Source organism: Nomascus leucogenys, chromosome 18, assembly GCF_006542625.1.
Source record: "Nomascus leucogenys isolate Asia chromosome 18, Asia_NLE_v1, whole genome shotgun sequence".
NCBI classification, from domain to species: domain Eukaryota; kingdom Metazoa; phylum Chordata; class Mammalia; order Primates; family Hylobatidae; genus Nomascus; species Nomascus leucogenys.
In genome coordinates, this window is record NC_044398.1 from 80,928,227 (window position 1) to 80,950,820 (window position 22,594).

A 22,594-nucleotide genomic window follows, 5' to 3' on the forward strand; every position below is an offset into this window, starting at 1 on the left:
GGAGTAAATAAGAATAGGTTAACATCTTTCACATACTTACCATGTGCCAGACACTTGTAAACACTTCACACATCAAACCAACTTGGTCATCACAACAGTCCTATGAAGTAGGTGCTATTATCATCCACCATCCCCCCTGCCCTTTTTACAGATGAAGGAACTGAGTAATGGAGACATCATACTACCTCCTTGATCCCACACAAATAGTAAGATTTCAAACCCAGGGAATTCTGGCTCGGAGCCCTAATTTTTAACCACAAAGTTAACATACCTTGCTCTCTAACACTGCATGTCGCTTAGTAAAAACTAATGACTGCTCCCTAAAATTGGAGAACCACAGGTTTATAATAGGCACAGAGATTCATTGGGCAACCCTTTAATAAGCATGTCTTATGGACAAGGAAGCCCCATGCTAGGTGTGGTTAACGTGCTTCTGGATTTTATTGCCTCATAGAGGAGAGATACGTTAAAGAAATCAAACAAACCATACCTGAATACCTAAACAGTTACCACGGCGGTCAGTGCTCTGAATATTAAGTCTGGGAGTTACAAGAGCATATAGCAGGGGACCAAATGTGGGCAAGAAGGTCAGGAGGCTCTTCCTGAAAATGGCATGTCAGCTGAGACCTCAAGAATGAGCATGAGTCAGGGAAGATGGTGAGGAGCAGCTCATGCAAGGGCCAGTCAGACAGGTCTGGGTTCAGATTGTGACCTTGATCCTGAGAAGGGTGGGAAATCGTTAAAGATTTTACTAAGGGGATAGAATGATCGGGTTTGCATTTCAGAAAGACTATTTTTGGTCACTGTGCAAAGAATGAAGGAGGACAAGAGTGGAAGCAGATGAGCAGTTGTCAAGTCTAGGCTAAGTTCAATCCTGCCAGTAGGGCCTATCAAGAGACACAGGTGGGTGTGCTGTAACCGCCCAGTGGGTTCACTTTGCCTACTGCCTAGACAGAGCCCATTTATCAAGACAGTGGAATTGCAGTGGAGAAAGAGTAATTCACGCAGAGCCGACTGTGAGGGAGACTGGAGATTTATTATTACTCAAATCAGTCTTGCCAAGCATTTGGGGATTGGAGTTTTAAAAGATAATTTGGCGGGTAGGGGCTTGGAAAGTGGGGAGTGCTGATTGGTCAGGTTGGAGATGGAATCACAGGGGGTGGAAGTCAGGTTTCTTGCTGTCTTCTGTTCCTGGGTGGGATGGCAGAACTGGTTGAGCCAGATTACCAGTCTCGGTGGTGTCAGCTGATCCATCCAGTGCAGGGTCTGCAAACTATCTCAAACACTGATCTTAGGTTGTACAACAGTGATGTTATTTCCAGGAGCAATTCAGGGAGGCTCAGACTCCTGGAGCCGGAGGCTACATGACCCATAAACTGTAATTCCTAATCTTATAGCTAATTTGTTAGTCCTGTAAAGGCAGACTGGTCCCCAGGCAAGAAGGGGGTCTTTTCCAGAAAGGGCTATTGTCAATTTTATTTCAGAGTCAAACCATGAACTGAATTCCTTCCCAAAGTTAAGTCAACATATGCCCAGGAATGAACAAGGACAGCTTAAAGGTTAGAAGCAAGACAGAGTCAACTAGGTCTGATCTCTTTCACTGTCATAATTTCCTCAGTTATAATTTTTGCAAAGGCGGTTTCAATGTCAGTGCCTGGAGAGGTCACAGGACGACCAAATTTGAGAGCTGCGCTCAGCTGTTGTATGACAAGTGTCTATTGGAGAATGAATATAGGCAATGCCTGGCCTAAGAATAACTGGCTTATGAAAGCTTCCTACTTTCAAACAGCAACATCTACCATTGCCCTGCCATCCCCAATTTCCAGAGCCTCCAAAGCTGAGTGCCTACCCTCCTTTATTCCACCGCAGCTTCCTGTCTGTTTGCCTTGCTGTCATTGTCCCATGTCTGAATTTCTCAATACTCACCCAACAGAGAGCTCCTTTTCCTTTAACACACATCCAGTGCTGTTACCAAAAAGCTAGTGGCATCCTCCAAGCTAGCCCAGGAGTGGTAAGTGGGAGGGATGGAGTAGATCTCAGTGTTTGAACTACTAGCGTGGGGGAAAATGTACCCCAGGCATTCCATGTAGAACCCAGGCTGAAATTTCTAAGAAAACTGTTACACTTGGTAGATTGCTGGTGTTATAACAGAGTTCCAGCACATTATGGTTTTAAGAACGAGTCTGAGGATATAGGAGAAAACACTCAGTTTTTCCTGCTATACTTTCACAACACAGAACACTTCTGACACCAGATGTATGGGAGTTTTCCCCACACACCTAGGAATCAACCAATTCTGCAGTAGACACCAGTAGGGTGTCCTAATTCAATTCAATGTCCACACTATCCACCTAGAGACAGTATCAGATCCCACAGGTTGAGGATTCAGTCCTATAATACTTTCCTCCACTTCAGGTGCCAATCAAAAGCCCCAGGTTGTTTCACCTGTACTTCTGACTAATCGGCTATAAATCAGTGTGCCCATGACCCCCTCCTCAGGTTCAATTAATTTGCTAGAGTAGCTCACAGAACTCAGGTTACTTACATTTACTAGTTTATTATTAAGGATATTACAAAGGATACCAGTGAACACCAGATGAAGAGTTGGATAGGGCAAAATATGGAAGAAGGGCAGAACTTCCATGTCCTCTCTGGGCATGCCATCCAGAAGCTCTCAAACCCAGTCCTTTTGGGTTTTTAATGAAAGCTTCATTATATCAGCATGATTGGCTAAATCATTGGCCATTGATGATCAATTTAACCTTTAGGCCCTCTCCCCTTCCTGGAGGTTGGAGGGTGAGGCTGAGAGTCCCAATTCTGTAATTACAGCTCGGTCTTTCCTGTGACCAGCCCCCATTCTGAAGCTACCTTGGGCTGCGGGCCACCAGTCAACTCATTAGCATACCAAAAGCCACATCATTGTGAAGATTCCAAGGATTTTAGGAGTTGTATGCCAGGAAATAGGGACTAAGGCCAAATATATATTTCACCATATCACAACTGGCTTGTGGACTTAACCACCAAGGAACATGCAGTCTGAGCTCCAAATATCTGGTATGAGCAAACAAACATTTTTAAGTTGGGGAATGGCTGTAGCCATATTACAAATAAAACAAGTCCTCTTTGTTTACTCTGTTTTTTTTTTTTTTTTGAGACAGAGTCTCGCTCTGTTGCCCAGGCTGGAGTGCAATGGCACAATCTCAGCTCACTGCAACCTCTGCCTTCCAGGTTCAAGTGATCCTCCTGCCTCAGCCACCACTAGTAGCTGGGATTACAGGCACGCACCACCACGCGCAGCTAATTTTTGTGTTTTTAGTAGAGACGGGGTTTCATCATGTTGGCCAGGCTGGTCTCGAACTCCTGACCTCAGATAATCTGCCTGCCTCAGCTTCCCAAAGTGCTGGGATTACAGGCATGACCTTGTTTATTCTCTCTTGGATTGCTTGCTTTAGGGGGAAATTAGCAGCCATGTCATGAGGATACCCAGGTAACCTATGGAGAGATCCACATGGAGAGAAACGGAGGGCTCCTACTAAGAGCCTTTTGAGTGCACTGTCAACTGTGAGCTTATTATTAGGCTAATCATTCTCCAGTATTCATTTCCGTAATTTAGTAAAGCTCACCTTTCCACAGTCTCCTCCAGAGAGGTTGTAAAGGCCTTTTCCTCTGCTTGTAGGCTCTCTTCAAGCATTCTAAATGCTTATTTATGTGTCTGTGGCACACCAGGAATAGGAAATAACTTTCTTTATTTTTATACATTAAATTAAATATGATTAGAGTTCCCCTCCTTGACAAAGTTGGCCAACAGTTCTATATCATTATTTTTAATGGATCCCACATGGATCCTTCCTTAGGTTTTCCCAGACCTAGGACTCAGGCAGTCTCAGGAAGACAGCAGTGAGCCTTGATCCACGCTGGGTCATTCATCGTCCTCTCAAAGGGGCTGGTTCCCCTGGTGACTCTACATACTCAGTGTCAAGTTCCATCACAAGAATGTTTGCCAAATCTATTTGACTATTGCCTCATGCCCAGATCGCCACAGTTGCCCCTGTCATCTCTACAGCCCTATGCAGGTGTAATGCAAGGTTGCTGCCACTCTAAGAAAACCCACAACATGTCTCATTTCCCAATCTTCTGGGATTCAACTCACACCAGGGGTCAGGCTTCTTTCTTCAATTCCATTGCCGTGTCTTCCAGTCTCATTAAATCTAGATCAGTATTTAGATCTAAACTCAGCTTTTTAAATCATCCAAGCAGGTAACACACATGTGTTAAATAAGTGTGCCATGTTTAATACAGAGGGTTTGGTGGGGAGTAAGAAAAATTGAAGAGTTTGTGTTCAATATAAAGTGCTTTGTGAGCACATAGGCCTAGTGTGACCAGATTTTTTTTTTAAAGTAAGAAAAAATCTGAATACTTAAGTGGAATCTACAATTTAAACATTTTAGAATTGGGCCAGACTTGGTGGCTCAGGTTTGTAATCCCAACACTTAGGGTGGCCAAGACCATAGAATTGCTTGAGGCCAGGAGTTTGAAACCAGCCTGGTCAACATAGCAAGACCCATCTCCACAGAAGAAAAATAAGAAAATTAATTTAATTTTTTTTTTTTTTTTAGATGGAGTCTCACTCTGTTACCCAGGCTGGAGTGCAGTGGCCCGATCTTGGCTCACTGCAAGCTCCGCCTCCTGGGTTCATGCCATTCTCCTGCCTCAGCCTCCTGAGTAGCTGGGACTACAGGTGCCCGCCACCACACCCGGCGAATTTTTTGTATTTTTAGTAGAGACGGGGTTTCACCGTGTTAGCCAGGATGGTCTCGATCTCCTGACCTGGTGATCCGCCCGCCTCGGCCTCCCAAAGTGCTGGGATTACAGGCATGAGCCACTGCGCCTGGCCGAAAAATAAGAAAATTAGCTGGGCAGAGTGGTGCACGCCTGTGGTCCCAGGTACTTGGGAGGCTGAGGTGAGAGGATTGCTTGAGCCTGGGAGGTCAAGGATGCAGTGAGCAGTGATCACTCCACTGCACTCAAGCCTTGGCAACAGAGTAAGACCCTCTCAAAATAAAATAAAATAACTTAAGAAAAAAATAAATTATGTATGTGAAGGGGACCTAGTGTTAGGGTTTTAAAATATGTCCCCAAATTCTTTGATGTTCCTTTCTTTGAGAGATGACATCTGATTACCTATCCTTTCAGTGTGAGTTGGACATAAAAGCAGGATAAGGCAGAAGTGACAGTAAGGGACTTAGAAGACATAGTCATTGAAGGCATTGGGATTCCCTCCTTTTTTACACTTTCTTGGATTGCTTGCTTTGGGGGGAAATTAGCAGCCATGTCATGAGGATACCCAAGTAATCTATGGAGAGGGCCACATGGAGAGAAACTGAGGGCTCCCACTAACAGCCGTTTGAGTACACTGTCTTGGCTATGGATCCAGCATCCGGCTCAGTCACAGTTTTAGACCGTGGCAGCCCCTGCCACACTGAAGGCAACCACATCAGAGATCCTCAGCCAAACCACTCAGATAAGCTGTTTCTGAATTCCTGCCCTACAGAAACGATGAGATAATAAACATTTATTTTAAAACCAGTAAGTTTTGGTATAATTTGTTATGTAACAAAAGATAAGTGATATACTCAGCAGCTGAGAGGCTGCTAGTTTACAATTTTGGCTCTAACTTTTCAAACCAAAAAAATCGCAGGTAGGAATATTCACAGGTGGGTGGCTCTCAAAGTTTGACTCTGAAACTAACTAAGGCTGTTAACTGCTGCATCCACCTTCACCACACCACCAACCAAGGGAGTCTGTTGTAAAATAGTCACATATTTTTTCACCACCTTATATCATATATGAGATAACAAAAGAGTGAATGTATTAGTGTCCCTTTGTAGACTACAAGCCACAGGAGTTTAACTCACCAACTATGCCATCGACTTGTTTATTTCTTTCCCACATTTGTTAGTGAGTGGAGGTGATGCTGTCTAGGCAAGTTCTCTTTTTAGGCGTCTTTTCTTCATAGATTTTACATTACCATGGGTTAGAAGATCAGAAGCTAATTTGCTTTAGATGGTGACTATACTTAGTGTTGCAATTGCTTAACGAATGCCAGTTAATACTCTGAAGGCTAGATGTTGAAAAGATGTTATTTTCTTTAAAGGAGAAAAAAAATCAACAGAACTCTTTCACCAAAAAATAATCCTCCTTGGAAACAAATTCAAACAACAGAATGTAAGTTTCATGGTAATCAGACTTTGCTGGGTCACTGCTGTATTCCGGTGTCTGGAAGCCACTTGGCATGTGAAATTTGTTCAACAAGCAACTTTGAATGAATGAATACGTGAGTAAATGAGACCAAAGAGAAGAGTCTCCACTTGGAAGAGGAGGATGGGTCCGTCCATGGGGCATTCTCCTTGCCCCACCCCTTCACCCATCTCACTCTCAAAATGTCATCATCAGTGAGGCACATTTGAGGTAGGCTAAGACTTCTTAAGAAATATGGTGTGAAATCCAAAGATTGGGAAGAACACCTTCAGACTAGACAAGAATAGATCTGGCTTCTACCCCCGGTCCTGACCACAAGGCCCTGGAAGTAGGCCTCTGCTGCACTTCTTCGGTCCTAATTTCTTCCTCTGCAAAATGAGATCGAAGCTTCCAGCCTCAACACCAGAGGTTTCATGACTCTGTGCCAAGCTTCCCCTATTTTTTAACACCCTCCCCGAAGGAGGCGGGTCACTGCTTGTGAGATGCTTTGAAGCTAAAAAACCGGAGGCCTCAGAGCTATGTGACCAGAGGCGCACAGCTTGGCACATGACCTGATATGACTGATGTTCAAAGCAGCTGTCAGTGAATAGAGGCAGCAAGCACAAAGGAGCCAGCCAAAAATAATGAGAGCAGTGAAAAGAAAAAAAAAAAGAAAAGAAAAGAAAGAAACACAGCAGGGCAAGGCTCCAGGGTCACTTGTGTTTTCTCTGGTCTAACCTCCTCTCTCTCCTCCACCCAGTCCTCAGACAACCCCCTCCTGCCTCCTCCAGAAGAAAAGTTAAAAGCTTTCTTTTGGAAACAGAGTAGTTTGCTTAGACTGCTACTGTTTACCTTCGGTAGGACAGCCATTGGCGGTGAGTTCAAACACAGGAAAAGGCCTGTGTTCCAGGAAGAGCTGCAGACAGGCTGAAAGACCGGCCATAATGCTGCTGGGTTGCACTATTCCCCACTGGTGCTCAGCCTGGAATCACACCAGGCCCTTGCCTCAACCTCATGCAACCAGCCTCTGGCTATTTTTTGGACTGCCACCTTCCCTTGGGAATATTGCCCCTAAAACAAGATGGTGTGGGATGGAGGGATGAGGAAATAAGGGAGGGGGGATAAAAAGAGAAAAAGAGGCTTACATTACAAACAAAAACACAATAGCCTTATTTCCAGTCTAGTATGAAAAACATAATTACAACAAGCAGCAAACTTTGGGTTTACATTCGAGGTTTTGTTATTTATTTGTTTTCAATTATTAACATCATCCTCCATGAACTAAGAGGTCCACACGTGTCAAAACAAGGCCACACATTCCCCAAGGCAGCTACCTCCAGACATCTCTGATCTATTGGTGGAAAGGAAGGGAAATAATCTACCTCCTTATGTTTCAAAGTGATCCACCCTGAATAGGGTTATGCTAAATTGTGGGAGAAAGGAGGGAAAGCATGTGAGGAAATACATGCTGTAAGGATCAAAATCTTCTGGGCCTTCCCCATTCCCCCCAAATTTCTTTCTGCTAATTCCATTTCAAAAACTCCCTTGGCTCCAAGGCACTAGATTCTCTGGTTGGGTCATTCTCAAGTTTACCATGAGGATCTCACTTCTCTTTCCCTGATTTTAGAGTTATTTATGTCAAAATATTTCTGTCTTCCAGAGAGCTCGCAGCATCCTGTCTCCTCCAGAAGCTCTTCCCCAGCTGAAATGGAAGTGAAAGGCTGGTAGTCTCCTCCTCAACCACCCACCTCCTTGGGCCCTGACTGTGTGGATGAGCTCCTCACACCCAGGATTTGTGTCTCCAGTGAAAAGTAGCAATTTATCCTACACTGAAAATTTCCTGAATAAAAACAGTTCATGAAACTCTGGATGTAGTATTTTATTTGGTGTAGAATGAGTCTACAATAAGATCCTTTGTGTTCTCTAGTTTTTAGCAGTTTGACTCTGATGTTCCTGTGTGTGGGGGGGGCATGTATAGGTGTGTGTTTAATCTTATTCTCCTTGGGCATTGCTCTCCTTCCTAAATTTGTAACTTTATGCCTTTCTCTAAATTTGAATAATTTTCACCTATACTTTTATTGCAAATATTTTTTCTGACCTATTTTTTTCTCTTCTCCTTCTCTGACTCCAGTTACATATGTATTAGACCTATTGATATTGTCCACTGTTCCCAGAGGACCTGCTCATTGTTTTTCAATGTCTCTTCTCTCTGTTCTGCATATTGAATAACTTCTATTGATTGATTTTAAAACTTACTAACTTTTCTGTTATTTCTATTTTCCTATTAAGGCCAATCAGGAAATTGTTTATTTTAGATATTGTAATTTTTAATTCTAGAATTTTTATTTGGTTCTTTTAAGAAAAAAATAGTTTTTAGTTCTTTATTGAGCTTTCTTATCTTTTCATTTATTAGGAGTATGTTTTTCTTTATGTCCTTAAGTATAGTTACAATAACCACTTTAAAATCTAGTCTGCCGATTCTATCACCTGTATTATCTTCAAATTGTTTTTTTTTTCTCTTGAGAATGGGTCTTTTTTTTCTTCAAATGTTGAGCAATTTTGGAATGTATTCTGGCTATTATAAATGATATATTGAAGAGACTCTGTGTTCTGCTATGCTGTTTTAAAGAATATTGTGCAGCTTTTTCTAGGCAGGCAGTTATCTTGGCTGAATTCAAACTGCAAATTCTGTATGCCCTGAAGTAGGCAGCAGCTCAAATCCAAGTTGTTTTCTTAGCCTCAGCTGAGAGGCCTGAGCTCTGTCCCACAAATGTGAGACATTGGGTTCAACCAGAAATTTCTAGGCAGCATTTGGGTATCCTCTCTTTCTCCCTCTCTCTCTCTCTCTGATTATCTCCTTCATGGAATTTCCCTCTAATTTTCAAGAAGCTGTGGCTGCCTTGAACTCTGACATTTGGTTCTGCAAGCCAGGAAGACTGTGGGTTTCTATCTGAGTTTCAGTGACCCCCATGTCACACCAGCTATAGCCTGCTCTCAGGATAAAAGCTATAAAAAAGAAAAACATAAAACTTAACTCAAGGTATTTCCTTCTTTGAGTATAGACTCTTCTGTAATATCTGCCTGCTTTTATTTGCCCTCAGATATTTTTCTATTTTTCTAAAGTTTTAAATTATTATCTGCAGAAAAGTTGGGTAGGTAGGGTTTATTATTATAAAAGGGAGTATAACTTCTATTCTTTTGCTTCTTGAACAAATAACTATTCAAATATTTTCCAAGACTTAGTCAATTTTGCTCTTTAGCAAATAGTTTTTGTCTCAGTTTTCTATTTATTTTCTCATGGTTCTATGGGTTAGCAGTTGGGGCTGGGATTGATGGGCAGCTCTTCTGCTGGTCTTGCTTATTGTTACATATGTGGTTGCACTCTTCCAGTGGCTTGACTGGAATTATATGGTCAAAGACATTCTCACTCACTGGCAATTGATGCAAGAAGTTGGCTGGGCCTCTATTCTCATGTGGTCTCTCATTCTCAAGGAGGCTATCCCAGACTTTTTCACATAAATGTCTCAGGGTTCTAGGAGGGTAAGAGTGGATGCTACATAGGCTCTTGAAGCCTGCAATTAAAACATACAGTGTCATTTCCACCACAAAGCAGGTCATAGGCTATCCAGATTTAAGAGAATGAAGATTGGACTGTATGTGTGCATACATAGATATGAGGAATTTGTGATCATTTCTTACAATCCAGCACATTAATATAAAAAATGTTATTATGCAACAATAATGGTAGCAATCTTATCAAAATTTAACTCCCTTTGTGATCTAACACCATACGCACTGTGAGGCATCCAGATGAAGAAGAGTGGGATGCTTTTCTTCATGCTGTTTTATATCTAGGGAAAATGAGGAATTGAGACGTTAAGTAGATTTACCGAGATTGGAGAGGCAGTGATAGATAGAGCCAGGATATATAATGTTTAGTATATAAGTATGTATGATGGAGAAAAGCAAAAAACAAGATGAGATTAAGAAATGCAGGAATGGAGTGGGGGAGTTTGCAATTTTAAGTAGGATATATAGGAAAGGCTTCATTGAGAAGATGAGGATAGAGAAAAGACCTGAAAGAGGCCAGGGAAGGGGAAGACACTTTCATTCAGTGGGATGAATAAGCACCCTTGGTGGGATATGATATTATGTATGTGTATTATATATAGATCACTGAATCTTCCATTATATTTTTATGAGTTGGTAAAGCACACATTTATCATACTGAATATCAAACACCTGAAATAGTCACGACTTAAAATTGTCTTATAAACAATTTCATATCATACAGGATTGGGTCTTTAAAGGGACTTGATAAATGCTACATAACAATTTTGATTCTGTAGGATATGTTACACACACACACATATATATATATCTGTTCTTGGTATATGTAAAGTGCTTTATAGTGACTAACAATTTCATAAACATAAAGTAGAAATAGAAAGCTATGAAAGATATTCTTTCTTCTGATAAATACATAAACTGAAACTTCTACTCACAATAATTGATGATTAGAAAATTTGGACCAATCCTCCCACTAAGGAAACATAAAGAACTGAATGAAATATTAAAAAACTTCTTAAAAGAATCAAAGTATTAACAATATATTGAGGAATTACAAAAACAAAATCAAGAAGACGAGAACCTAGAGAGTAAAACCAACATCTGAATCTGATTTTGCCCTAAGAACATTTGCTAAGCCTAAAGAAACTTATTTTCGGCAAATTCCTGGGGCCAGGAGGCAAAAGGCAAGACCTGTAATCCACCAGAAGTCAGGATTTTAATAAATCATGACCATTTTAAATTGGGATCCCAAAGGATCCAGGTAAGGTAAATCATGGGTAAGCTAATCCCTGCAAAGAATTTTGATTTGGCTTTATGTCATTTGGGTGGTCCAGGAAACTGCCAGCTTTGAACTTGGTTTAAGATAGACCTAGACTGGGAGCACCTCAAGTGTCTGGCAGAGGCAGAGGAAAATCCTCTTTGGAAGAAGATGATGTTATGCTAGGCCTCAAATTATTATGAAAATTAGTACAAATAATCTTTAAAACACAATGTCCAACACATTGTCAAAAACAGCCAGTCATACATGGAAACAGAGTTCATTGAACAACACCAGCAGAAACAACAGACAACACAAATAGACCCATAATCACTGCAGATAATGTCTGTTGGAATTATTAGTCACAAACTATAAAATAACTCTGCTGTGTTTGAAGGAGAAAACAGACAGGATAAACTAAAGGCAATGTTTTAAGATATGACAGCCAAGAATATTAAGGACTAATAAAAGACATCGATCGATTCAAGAAGCCTAATAGAGCTTACACAATATAAATTTAAAGAACAGCACTGCCAGAAACATTATAGTGAAACCATAGAAAACCAAAGAAACTGAAATGTAAGCACACCATACACTAAAAGCAGCCATAGAGGAAAGGACATATTATCTTTAAAGAAATAAAATGAAATTGACAGCTGACTTTTAAAAGTTAATAACTGAAGTCAGAAGACAGTAAAATAGTATTGTCAACATGTTCACAGAAAATAATTGCTCACTGAGATTTCTATTCCCAGGAGATATTATATTTATTAATATATTGTTATATATCCATTTATATTATATATGGTAAAGATAAATACTTTTTTAAAAAATACTGAGAGTTTGGAAAATTTTAAAGGATTATTTAAGGGACAAGTAAAATGATCCAGATGGAAAATCTGAGATTCAGGAAGAAGTGAAGACCTAAAAACAATAAAAATATATTATAGAATTTTAAAATTACATAGAATTTTAAATTGTGACAAGCGCCAGTTAATTGGGATGTAGATAGATGGGATTGAAGTGTTCTAAGCCTTCTGTATTGTATAGGCCAATGATAGAGATTAACATTTATATTATATTTGGATAAGTTAACAATGAAAGGTTAAAAATAAAATAATAAATAGAAAATGATAATAATTTTGAGGCCAGCCACTAAAAGAATAGTTATTGTAAATCTTCCAAAATAGTCAAGGGGAAGATTAACGATTAAAATATCTTAATTGATCCCAAAGAAGTCAAGAGATGAGAAAAAGAATCATAGAAGAGGTAGAACATATCAATCATGAAATAAGATGCTAGATTAAAACCCAATTTTATCAGTGATTCCATTAAATGTAAATGAGATAGCCTTAGTATTCCTAATAAATATTTCCTAATAAATCTGCATTAAAGGGCTGTGGGGAATATTGGAGAATGCCCTGACCTGAGGATAGGAGGCCTGAATTCTAGTCCTGCTTTAGTCATCAGCTAACCGTGGAATTCTGAGCAGTTCTCTGGACTTCAGCTCACACAGGAAATTAGGACATTAGGTTGGATAATGGATGAACTTCATTTAGTCCTTTTAGACTTGGAGATTATTCTCATGACCTCTTTGCTTAGGTTCCAGGGCTTAAGACAGCCTCTTGTTGAAGGAAGGGACGCCCTCTGCTGAGATAAAACTGAATTCTCTTAAGCTTCATTTATCTCACTTGGCAAGATATCTTGTGACATATGGAAATGTTATGCATTAGAGGTGGCAAAGGTGTGATAAATACCTTTTTAAAATGACTATTCATATTGATGCCAGAATCTCCAATATTGATTAACTTGGATTCGCAACTGAAAAATCCTATTCACTGGTCTCTAAATACAGGTTTGCAGAACTTCCAAAGTTATTTATATTCATCCTTCCCCATAGGCAATCTAGACTGATCAACATTTAGTATACATAATGGCACTGGTAATCTCACTTGGTCCCTATATAAGCCAGTCATGGGTCACAAACAGAACTTGAGTTATCCTGAAGGAAAAGTGGGAATCACACCGTGAAGAGGTTGACTGTTATACTATCATTCCTTCACTGGCGTTTAGTGTATTGTGACACAATACAGTTTTTATGTTGCCAACTAACAATTTTTTTAAAAACTCCTGCCCTCTAAATTACAAACTAAATAGAATTACAAGTTAAATCGAATAATAAGTTAAATCAAATAACAGTGCAATTAATAATAATGCAATTAATAATTCTGCAAAGAATAAGAAAATGGCAGAGCAGACATTTTTCCTACTCCTTCAATCATATTACAAAGTAAAAATAATGATAATTGAATCAGATCCACAAAGAAGCCTACACGAAGGCCAAAGGGTATTGAACTCCACCAAGAAGTTTATTTGAAGTATAGATTTAAACCATCAATCATTAATGGAAACCCCAACTAATACCAGCTCATGAAGAAGAGCCATTGCAATTGGCAGAAAACTTTAACGTATGGTTTATTACATGTTTTCTATCCTTTGAAAAGTCCTTTTGGGTATGTTTTATAATAAAGTAATATGATAGCTTATATGTATAATTTATAAACAATCAAACACCGATACACATTTTGGGGATGTATGCTCAAATTTGAGGAAGGAGTACATAAAGAAATCTGGAGACTCTAGACTTAGTTTAAAAAGCAGAGCCCTTGGGTGGACCTCCAGAGTGAAATGAATTATAGGGCTACAGGGTAACTGAGAGGCCTCAGGTCCTTGGACAGGGGTGGGTGGGCACTGTGATGTGCTGACTGTGAAGTCAGACAAAGACTCCAGGTTGTCTGTGCTTTATCATTATAGGACCTTGGGCAGATGACGTATCCTCTCTGTGTTTTTAAAATACAGCCCTTAGACAATCTGCATCAGCACTGAGGCATTGGCTAAAAATTTAAGTTACTACCCTGTGGTCTGATCATCACTGACCCTCTTCTTGGGCCAGAAAAGGGTATTTCACATTACTGAGCATTTTCTTTGTGTCAAGCCCTTTCTCATATTATTATTCTGTTTGATACTCATAACAAATATTCCCATTTGTGAAATATTCCCATTTTACAGATTATGACAGTGAGCATGGTGGACAGACCTTAGGGTGACTGCTGATAATTCTTGCTGCCTGCTGTTCAAGCCCTGTGTAATCCACTCCCTCTATGTGTGGATGAACCTGTGACTTGCTTCTACCCAACAGAATATGGCAAAAGTGATAGGCTATCACTCCCTTGCTTAGATTATACAACAAAGATGTTGGGCTATCACCCCGTAATTATGTTGTGATAGAGGTTTTAGCAGACTGAAGAAGCAAAACTTTCCTGCTGGCCTTGGAGAAGCAAGTTGCCATCATGTCAACTGCATATGTTGAGAGTCACAAAGCAGGGAATTGTGGGAAGTCTCTAGGAAACTTCCAGCCTCAGTCCTGTAACCACAAGGAACTAACTCTTGCTCAACATCCCCCTAGGCTTAGAAGAGGACTCTGAGCTCCAGGAAGGAAGGAGACCTGGTCAATTCTTTGCAGACAATCTTGTGAGGCCCCAAGCAGAGGATCCAGTTAAGCAATGTCTAGATTCCTGACTTGCAGGAATGGTGACATCATAAATCCGTGTTGTTTTGAGCTGGTAAATTTAAAATATTTATTACACAGCAATAGAAAATGAGTACAGTGGACATGCATGGTGGTTTATACTTGTAATCCCAGCACTTTGAGAGGCTAACACAGAAGGATTGCTTGAGTCCAGGAGTTTGAGACCAGCCTGGGCAACATAGTGAGACCCTTTCTCTACAAAAAAAAATAAAAAATTAGCGAGGTATGGTGGCAGGTGTAATCTCAGCTACTGGGGAGGCCAAGGCAGGAGAATTGTTCGAGCCTGGGAAGCAGAGGTTGCAGTGAGCAGAGATCACACCACTGCACTCCAGCCTGGGCGACAGAGCAAGGCCCTGTCTCAAAAAAGAAAAAGAAAGAAAAGGAATGTAGCAAGTGATTCCTCTTTTTTGTTTGTTTGTTTGTTTTTTGAGACAGGGTCTCATGCTGTTGTCTAGGCTGGAGTGCAGTGGTGCGATCTTGGCTCACTGCAGCCTCCTCTGCCTTCTGGGTTCAAACAATTCTCCTGCATCAGCCTCCCAAGTGGGTGCGTGCCACCACGCCTGGCTAATTTTTGTATTTTTAACAGAGACAGGGTTTCGCCATATTGGCCAGGCTCGTCTCAAACTCCTAACCTCAAGTGATCTTCCCACCTCGGCCTCCCAAAGTGCTGAGATTACAGGTGTGAGCTGCTGCGGCCGGCCCCCAAGTATTATTATGTATCAGAATCATCTTGGTTGAAGGTGGATAGTATTCTCCAATCTAGACTTATCCATAATAAAGCTGATATTTGTATCTTCATTCTCTATCTTTTGTGGCTATTTCTCAACTGGTTCCAAACTCAGAGTTGTGGGGAGATATGACTGATTATCACCTCTAACCCCAGCACATCATAGCATTACCTGCTTTTCTCCACAGGGCACCTTCCCACCCATTGTTCATTCGAGCCTCAAAATAATTTTGTAAAATCAAGACAACCTTTTTAATTGTTTAACATTCATTTTAATTTTAGACCACTCTATCTAAATGTGAATTTTATTTTTATTTATTTTTGTCCTCCTAAGCATTCAGGATGATTTTTCAGTCTGAGGATTTTGATATTTTTTCAATTAAATTTTTTTCTGTTATTATATTTTAAGTAGTTTTTCTGCCCAATTTTTATTATTCATTCCTTCCGGAACTCCCATTGTATGTGTGATCTGTGTTTCTCTGTCTATTTTTCTTTTACCTGAACTCTTTTATTCTGTCTCCTCTTTCTAGGCTAGGTCTAGGCTAGGTTCTGTATGACCCCTCTTAGCGCAATCTTCCAATTCTTTTATTCTGCCTTCAAGTCTGCCCAGTCTCTTGTTTATGCTAAGTATTAAGGTTTATTTTTTGAGTGTGTTTTTTCCTAATTCAAGGAATAAAATTTAATTTTCAACAAACTTATTTTATATCTTCTTGTTCTTGCCATATAACCTCCCATATAATATCGAAAGAATGCTATTAATACATCCTTAATCTCTTTAAGAATTCTAAGCATGTTAAGTTTACAGTTATTTGAAATTTATATGTCATTCCAATTTCTTTGGGTATGAATTCTCACTCGTTGAATCTCGTAATGGGTTCGTGTTGCAATAAATTTTTTTGTGTGCTTTGTAGATTTCTTTTGAGATTTCATCCTGCAAGAAACTTTCCTGAATGCCTGTTCCTTCCCATGGTTGCCTCAGCCTGGCCTTCCGGACCTCACACCTCCAGGATAGTCTTACATGAAAGTTCCAATCATTCAGCTCAAGCAGGTAACACATTACACCTGTGTCCTGTGCTAGCCTGGTTCTCTTTATTACGTGGGCTCCTCTCTACACAAGTAGAATGTTTCTAGCCATAGCTATGTGGTCAAGCAGAAAAACTTCAGTCCCAGTTCCCTGGATGGAGGTGCTGTCCAGCCTCCTGCTTAATTCAAGGAACTTGGTCTCCCATGGTGAATAGAGTTCTCTTGACCCTCATTTCCAAAGGAACTTTGACAGCACCTACTCCCTATGTGCCCCATAACTTCAACTTTCCAAACACTCGCTATTTTTTTATTTTTAAAAGAGATGTTCCCTTTTTCTCTAAGACATGTATTTTTAAAATGTGTTATATTCCATTTCTATCACCATGCATTATATGTTTGTATTAGAGAATAAATGAAGAATTCATGTGATGATTTTGCCATATGGACTCATAATCTTCGGACATTCATGTTAGAGGTTAACCAGCAGAAGCACAGAAAGGTTAGCTGGTCTTTACAGGTGCCGCAACAAATTAGTAGTCAAGGTGTTAGTAAAGCCAAGTCTCTAGATTGCCGTATTTGGATACAGTGCTCTTTCCATTCTGCCACATTGAACTATGGGATTTTACTTGCTTGTCTATTTATATAAAGTTATTTGTTTGTTAAGCTATAATAGCCTGTGAGTACAAACACAATAACATCTCTTTTGTGTTTCAAACTAAATAAGCCCTGTCTCAGTAGCAGAATATGTAGTAGTCCTTGTGAGACCTGTGATCTTTCACTAAATTGTCCAAGAACATCAGGGGTTATTTGGTCCAAAATGTTCGTTTCTCCTATCATGGCCTTAGTTCTTTCCTCCCCAACAGACTTCTCACTCTGGATTACTCCAAGCCATTCAGGATTCAACGACTTTGCCAGTGAGTGGTTCAGCAAAACTATGTGACTCAATTATGGCTAATTAGACATCTAGAAAGATGTCTCCACCTTTAATAAGAGAGATAAGAAAAGGCAACACCCCCCCCCAGTTTTCTCTGGACATTAGATGGACACTTGGGACTTCCACAGATACACATTGACCTCGCATGAGCCAGATGACAGCAAAGTGGGAAAGTGAGAAGCACTGGGTCTAATGATGCCAGCAAGCCGTGGTGTTCAAAACACTGGTGCTTTCCAGCCTCAAACTGCTCTGAGATAATGCATTTCTTCATTATTAATACCACTTTGAGTTGGAGTTGTTATTCCTTGAAACTAAGACATCCTAATGACACTACCTGTTTCCAAATGGCTCCAGCAGTGGCAGTGGGATCTTCTAGGCCAGCACTGTCCAACAGGAATGCAATGCAAGCCACAAATATGCACCACATATGTGATTTTTAATTATTTTTAATAACCCCATTAAGATGAAATTAAGTCTAATAATATACCATATTTAACCCAATATATGCAAAACACTATTTTGACAGGTAATCAACATAAAATTGAGAAATTTTATAATCCTGTTTTACAGTAAGTCCTCAAAATCTAATGTGCATTTTACACTTAGAGGACATGTGTGTCAGAATAGCCACATTTTAGGGGCTCAAAAGCCATGTGTGGCTAGTGGCTGCCCATCTAGACAGGGTCCCAGCATGTGTGTTTGGGACTGCAGCTGCCCCCTCTCACTGCTGCGTTCCTGAATGCAGTTGTTAATGGACTGGGTGAGGCCCCCTGTTGGAGTTCCCAAGATAAGCATTTTGGCTCACACTCACCTCGTCCCCTTATTCCTGGGGAGTTGTGGATGTGTTCTAGTCTCAGACACATGATGAGCTGAACCAGCTCTCCAAACAGGAATATCCAAGACTGCTAGTGAGCCCTGGTCAGGGGCCACGGCCCCTTCCCCACCTTCCCTTGCTGTGAGTCATCCTGATAGGGCCCTCAAGGCCTTGTCCTGCTGGTATACTTCAGTCAAAACCATATTCGACTTCAAAAGAGGAGAGATCTTATCTCTCTCATTCCAAAAGCCTTCTTTACCTCCATCTCTATAAAATGTTTAAGTCTCTATGGGCCAATTCTGCATAAAAAGAGGTACTGCAACAAAAAGTAAAGTTATTTTTTAAGTCATAAATGTCATTTAAACTTCCAGTATTAAGTGCCTGCTCACCTTATCTTTGTATAAGTAAGAGGGGATACTTAGATTACAGGCAGGTGAAGAAGTCAGTAGCAAGTTTTAAAGGAAACTTTTCTAACTCAAGTTTCATCTAACCAGCTAACAAAACAAAACGATTTTTTTCCTTTGAGTTAAGGACTTGCAAGAGTGAATAAAAACACACAGTGGGTACCTAGTGAAGTGTAGCTTTATTATTTTTATAATAGCCAAAACACTATTGCTGGCTGCTTCCAGCAGAGTGATCTTGGTAGCAGCAGACAGCACACGTACATCTGTCTTAACGAAATGGCATCATGTGGCAGGCACAGAAGCAATGGCAGGAGAAGATGAAGGGCCTGCTGGAGGAGTGAACACATCCCACGTTTCTTTATCCATGATAAGAATCAGGACCGGCACTTGGTACTCAGTAAGCACCAAGATTTTCTTGGACAACTTCAAGGTCAGAATGAGGGGGATTCCTAGACAGGGAGGTGGGTTTTCTACTGATTAGCCTGCGGGGGGCACGGGGAGGAGACTCAGATGATTATTTCAAACACTAAAATGGAGTTGTAACTTCGTATGTACACATACCAATTACAGTAGATAAAAAAATACCATTTATGAACCATCTGGCTTTATTGACATTAGTTTTTAACTGCAACTACCTTTCTGGCTCTCTTTTCTAGATGGAATGTGTGAAATAGTGATGGACTATGTCTTAGTCTATTCTGTGCTTCTATTGCAGAATCCCACAGACTGGGTAGTTTATAATAAACAGAAATTGATTGGCTCACAGTTCTGGAGGCAGGGAAGTCAAAGATCAAAGGGCTGGCATCCAGTGAGGACCTTCTTCCTGTGTCATCCCACGGCAGAAGAGTAAAGAGAGGACGAGAGAGCACAAAGGATCAAGCTTACTGTCTCAAGCCCTTTTATAATCAACATTAATCCACTCATGAGGGTGGAGCACCCGTGACCTAAACACCTTCCATGAGGCTTTGCCTCCTGGCACTATTGCGTTGAGGATTAAGTTGCCAACGCATGCATTTTGGGGGACACATACAAACCATAGCAGACTATGACAATGGTTCTCAAATTTTTCTGTATATTGGAATCACCTGAGAGCTTTTTAAAATCCCATTGCCCAGGCTGTGTCCCAAACCAATTAAACCAGAATCTCTGGAGGAAGCACCCAGGCATCAGCATTTTCTCAAATTGCCTAAATGATTGCTATACGAAGTCAGGTTTGAGAACAAGTGGATTATGATCCGTGCTGTCAATTATTAACAAATATTTGAAAACATATTAATATCCAAATAGGTTTACTAAAAATATTCAGGTGAAGTTGATATAGTTGGCTATCTGCTCAACAATTTCTTCTCTCTTCCTCTTTTCCAATAGAGTCCCAAGTTTCTTCAGACTCCTCGGAGTGGCCAAGTGTTTGAAGAGTGAATTATGATTGGCCTTTCCTTTGTGGTGGGAGTGGAAGGATTAGGGATAACATGTCAGAAAGGGAGGCCATCCCTCTGTGTACTTTCTGAGGCCAGGCAATATTCTGGTAGCAGAAGCAGATGGAGAGGGTTGGGAGGGAAAAGTGTTACATTGTTCAGTGTGGGTGGAATGATGCCAAGAGGGCATACTGAGTGGGTTATTTCCAGTCTAATGACATTTTACGCAAGAACCAGTTGTAAAGTTGCATGCAGGTTTCCAAGAAGAAAACGCATTCCCAAAGACCGGCTCTGTTAGCTTTCTGTCTCTCTATATATATTTCTTTTTTTTTTCCTTCTCTAATATCCAAGATGTCTTTGAGCAGGAGAACTCTTTTGAATTCCTGCCACTTAAAGTGGGTTTGGATGCCTTAGGGTGAACTAATGACCAGGCAGTGAAACTCTCTATGCCTAGAGAGGCAGGTTTTCAGGGAAGCTGAGCAGCCACTAGAGAGTCCAGGCCAACACAAAGAAGAGGCAGTTTCTGGGTCTGTTTTTGCCTCCAGGGAAATAGTTCTGAAGGACTTCTGCCCTGGAAGCCTGGCTCTGCTTGCCCAGCCCTAGCCTGTGGGAAGATCCTGTCACCATTCTCCTGCGTGTAGGCAAGGAGCCTTGGCAAATGGCCTCTGAGAGAAAATTAACTTGTTTAGACGTAAGACACTTTAAAAAATGACACAAAAGGCCAGGCGCCTGTAATCTCAGCACTTTGGGAGGCAGAAGTGGGTGGATCATGAGGTCAGGAGATCGAGACCACCCTGGCTAACATGGTGAAACCCCGTCTCTACTAAAAAATACAAAAAAAAAAAAAAAAATTAGCCGGGCGTGGTGGCGGGCGCCTGTAGTCCCAGCTACTCGGGAGGCTGAGGCAGGAGAATGGCGTGAACCCGGGAGGCGGAGCTTGCAGTGAGCCGAGATCACACCACTGCACTCCAGACTGAGCAACAGAGCAAGGCTCCGTCCAAAAAAAAAAAAAAAAAAGACACAAAAAGCATTATAGGGTCACACTTATACACGAAATTTCAGAAGTTGTTGTGTGATTTGCAAGATAGCCTAAAATTATGTCTCCACTCAGGTCTTCTTTCAATTGTGGTCAGAACTGGACATTCCCACGAGGACAGTTTCCACTTCCAGTAATGGCTGAGGAGGTCATACTGCAAATAATAATGAGAAACTCTGGACAAAGTATTTTAGAACCACCACCTGAAAGTATTGGAGAGTAAGTAAGAGCAGGTAGGTACTAGAAAGGGTTTGAAATCTAGAAGAGACCAGTGACATTAGATGAGTTTCCTATTTTTTCTTTCATTTTGTTTTACAGCTTTTAGCCTAAAGGCAGACCTGGTCCACACTCTGCAGGACATAGAAACCCATAATCTTATTGCTTAAAGAATTAGGAGACAGAGATCAGGACAATCATACCAGCTAGAAAGTGAGGGGTTCTCGGGTACAGTGGCTCATACCTGTAATCCCAGCACTTTGGGAAGCCAGGGAGGGCAGATCACTTGAGGTCAGGAGTTCGAGATCAGCCTGGCCAATATGGTGAAACCCCATCTCTACTAAAAATAAAAAAATTAGCCGGGGATGGTGGCGCATGACTGTACTCCCAGCTACTTGGGAGGCTGAGGTGGGAGAATCACTTGCATCTGGGAGGCAGAGGTTGTGGTGAGCTGAGATGGTACCACTGCACTTCAGCCTGGCAGCCTGGGGGAGAGGGTGAGACTCAGTCTCCAGAAAAAAAAAAAGAAAGTGAGGGGAGAAATTCCAGAAAGAACAGAGTCAGAGAGGAGGAGTCCCCTCTGCTGATAAACCGCTCATATTTCTGGCTGACTCTTGAATCATCATGTGTGGGGCAGACTCCAAGCAACCCAGTTAAGGTTAAGCACTGAACTTATATTTAAGACTTTGGTTCTGCTTGCTTTAAAAAAGTCAATATTCTTTGAATGAACATATTAGGTTGATGCAAAAGTAATTTAAAGTAATGGCAAAACCGCAATTATGTTTGCACCAACCTAATAGCAGAATAGAGAATCTCCTTAATGTATTGCTCACAATGTCAAGGATACAATAAAAAATTGCTAGACATACAAAAAAAGAGAAAAATGTGACTCATATTCAAGAGAAAAAGGCAATCAAGGGAGACCAACCCTGAAATAACACAGATGAATTTAGCAGGCAGGTACTTTAAGGCAGCTACTGTAACTGTGCTCAAAGACTTAAAGGAAAAGATGCTCCCAAAAGGAGAAGCAATCAACTTTAGTAGTCCTATATGTACTAAACATTTATAGACTGGAAAATGTTTGACTAAGGTCAAAGTACACAAGAATTATAGGAAACTTCACAATTCCTATTTTAGAATCCTATTTGGCCTGTTTTTAATTGTATTGAAAAATTTCATTCAAATCAAGGTCAGACACTTTGATCAGCTGATTTGATAAATCCATTTTGAGGGAGACATCAAAATATAAAACAACTGAACTGCATCAAATACAAAAAGGTATTTTTATTGATGAAGTATGTGCAAGACATAGCACTGTTCTTCACCATATTCTTCACCTCACCCTTTCTAAAGAGGAGGAAGGGGAGGAAG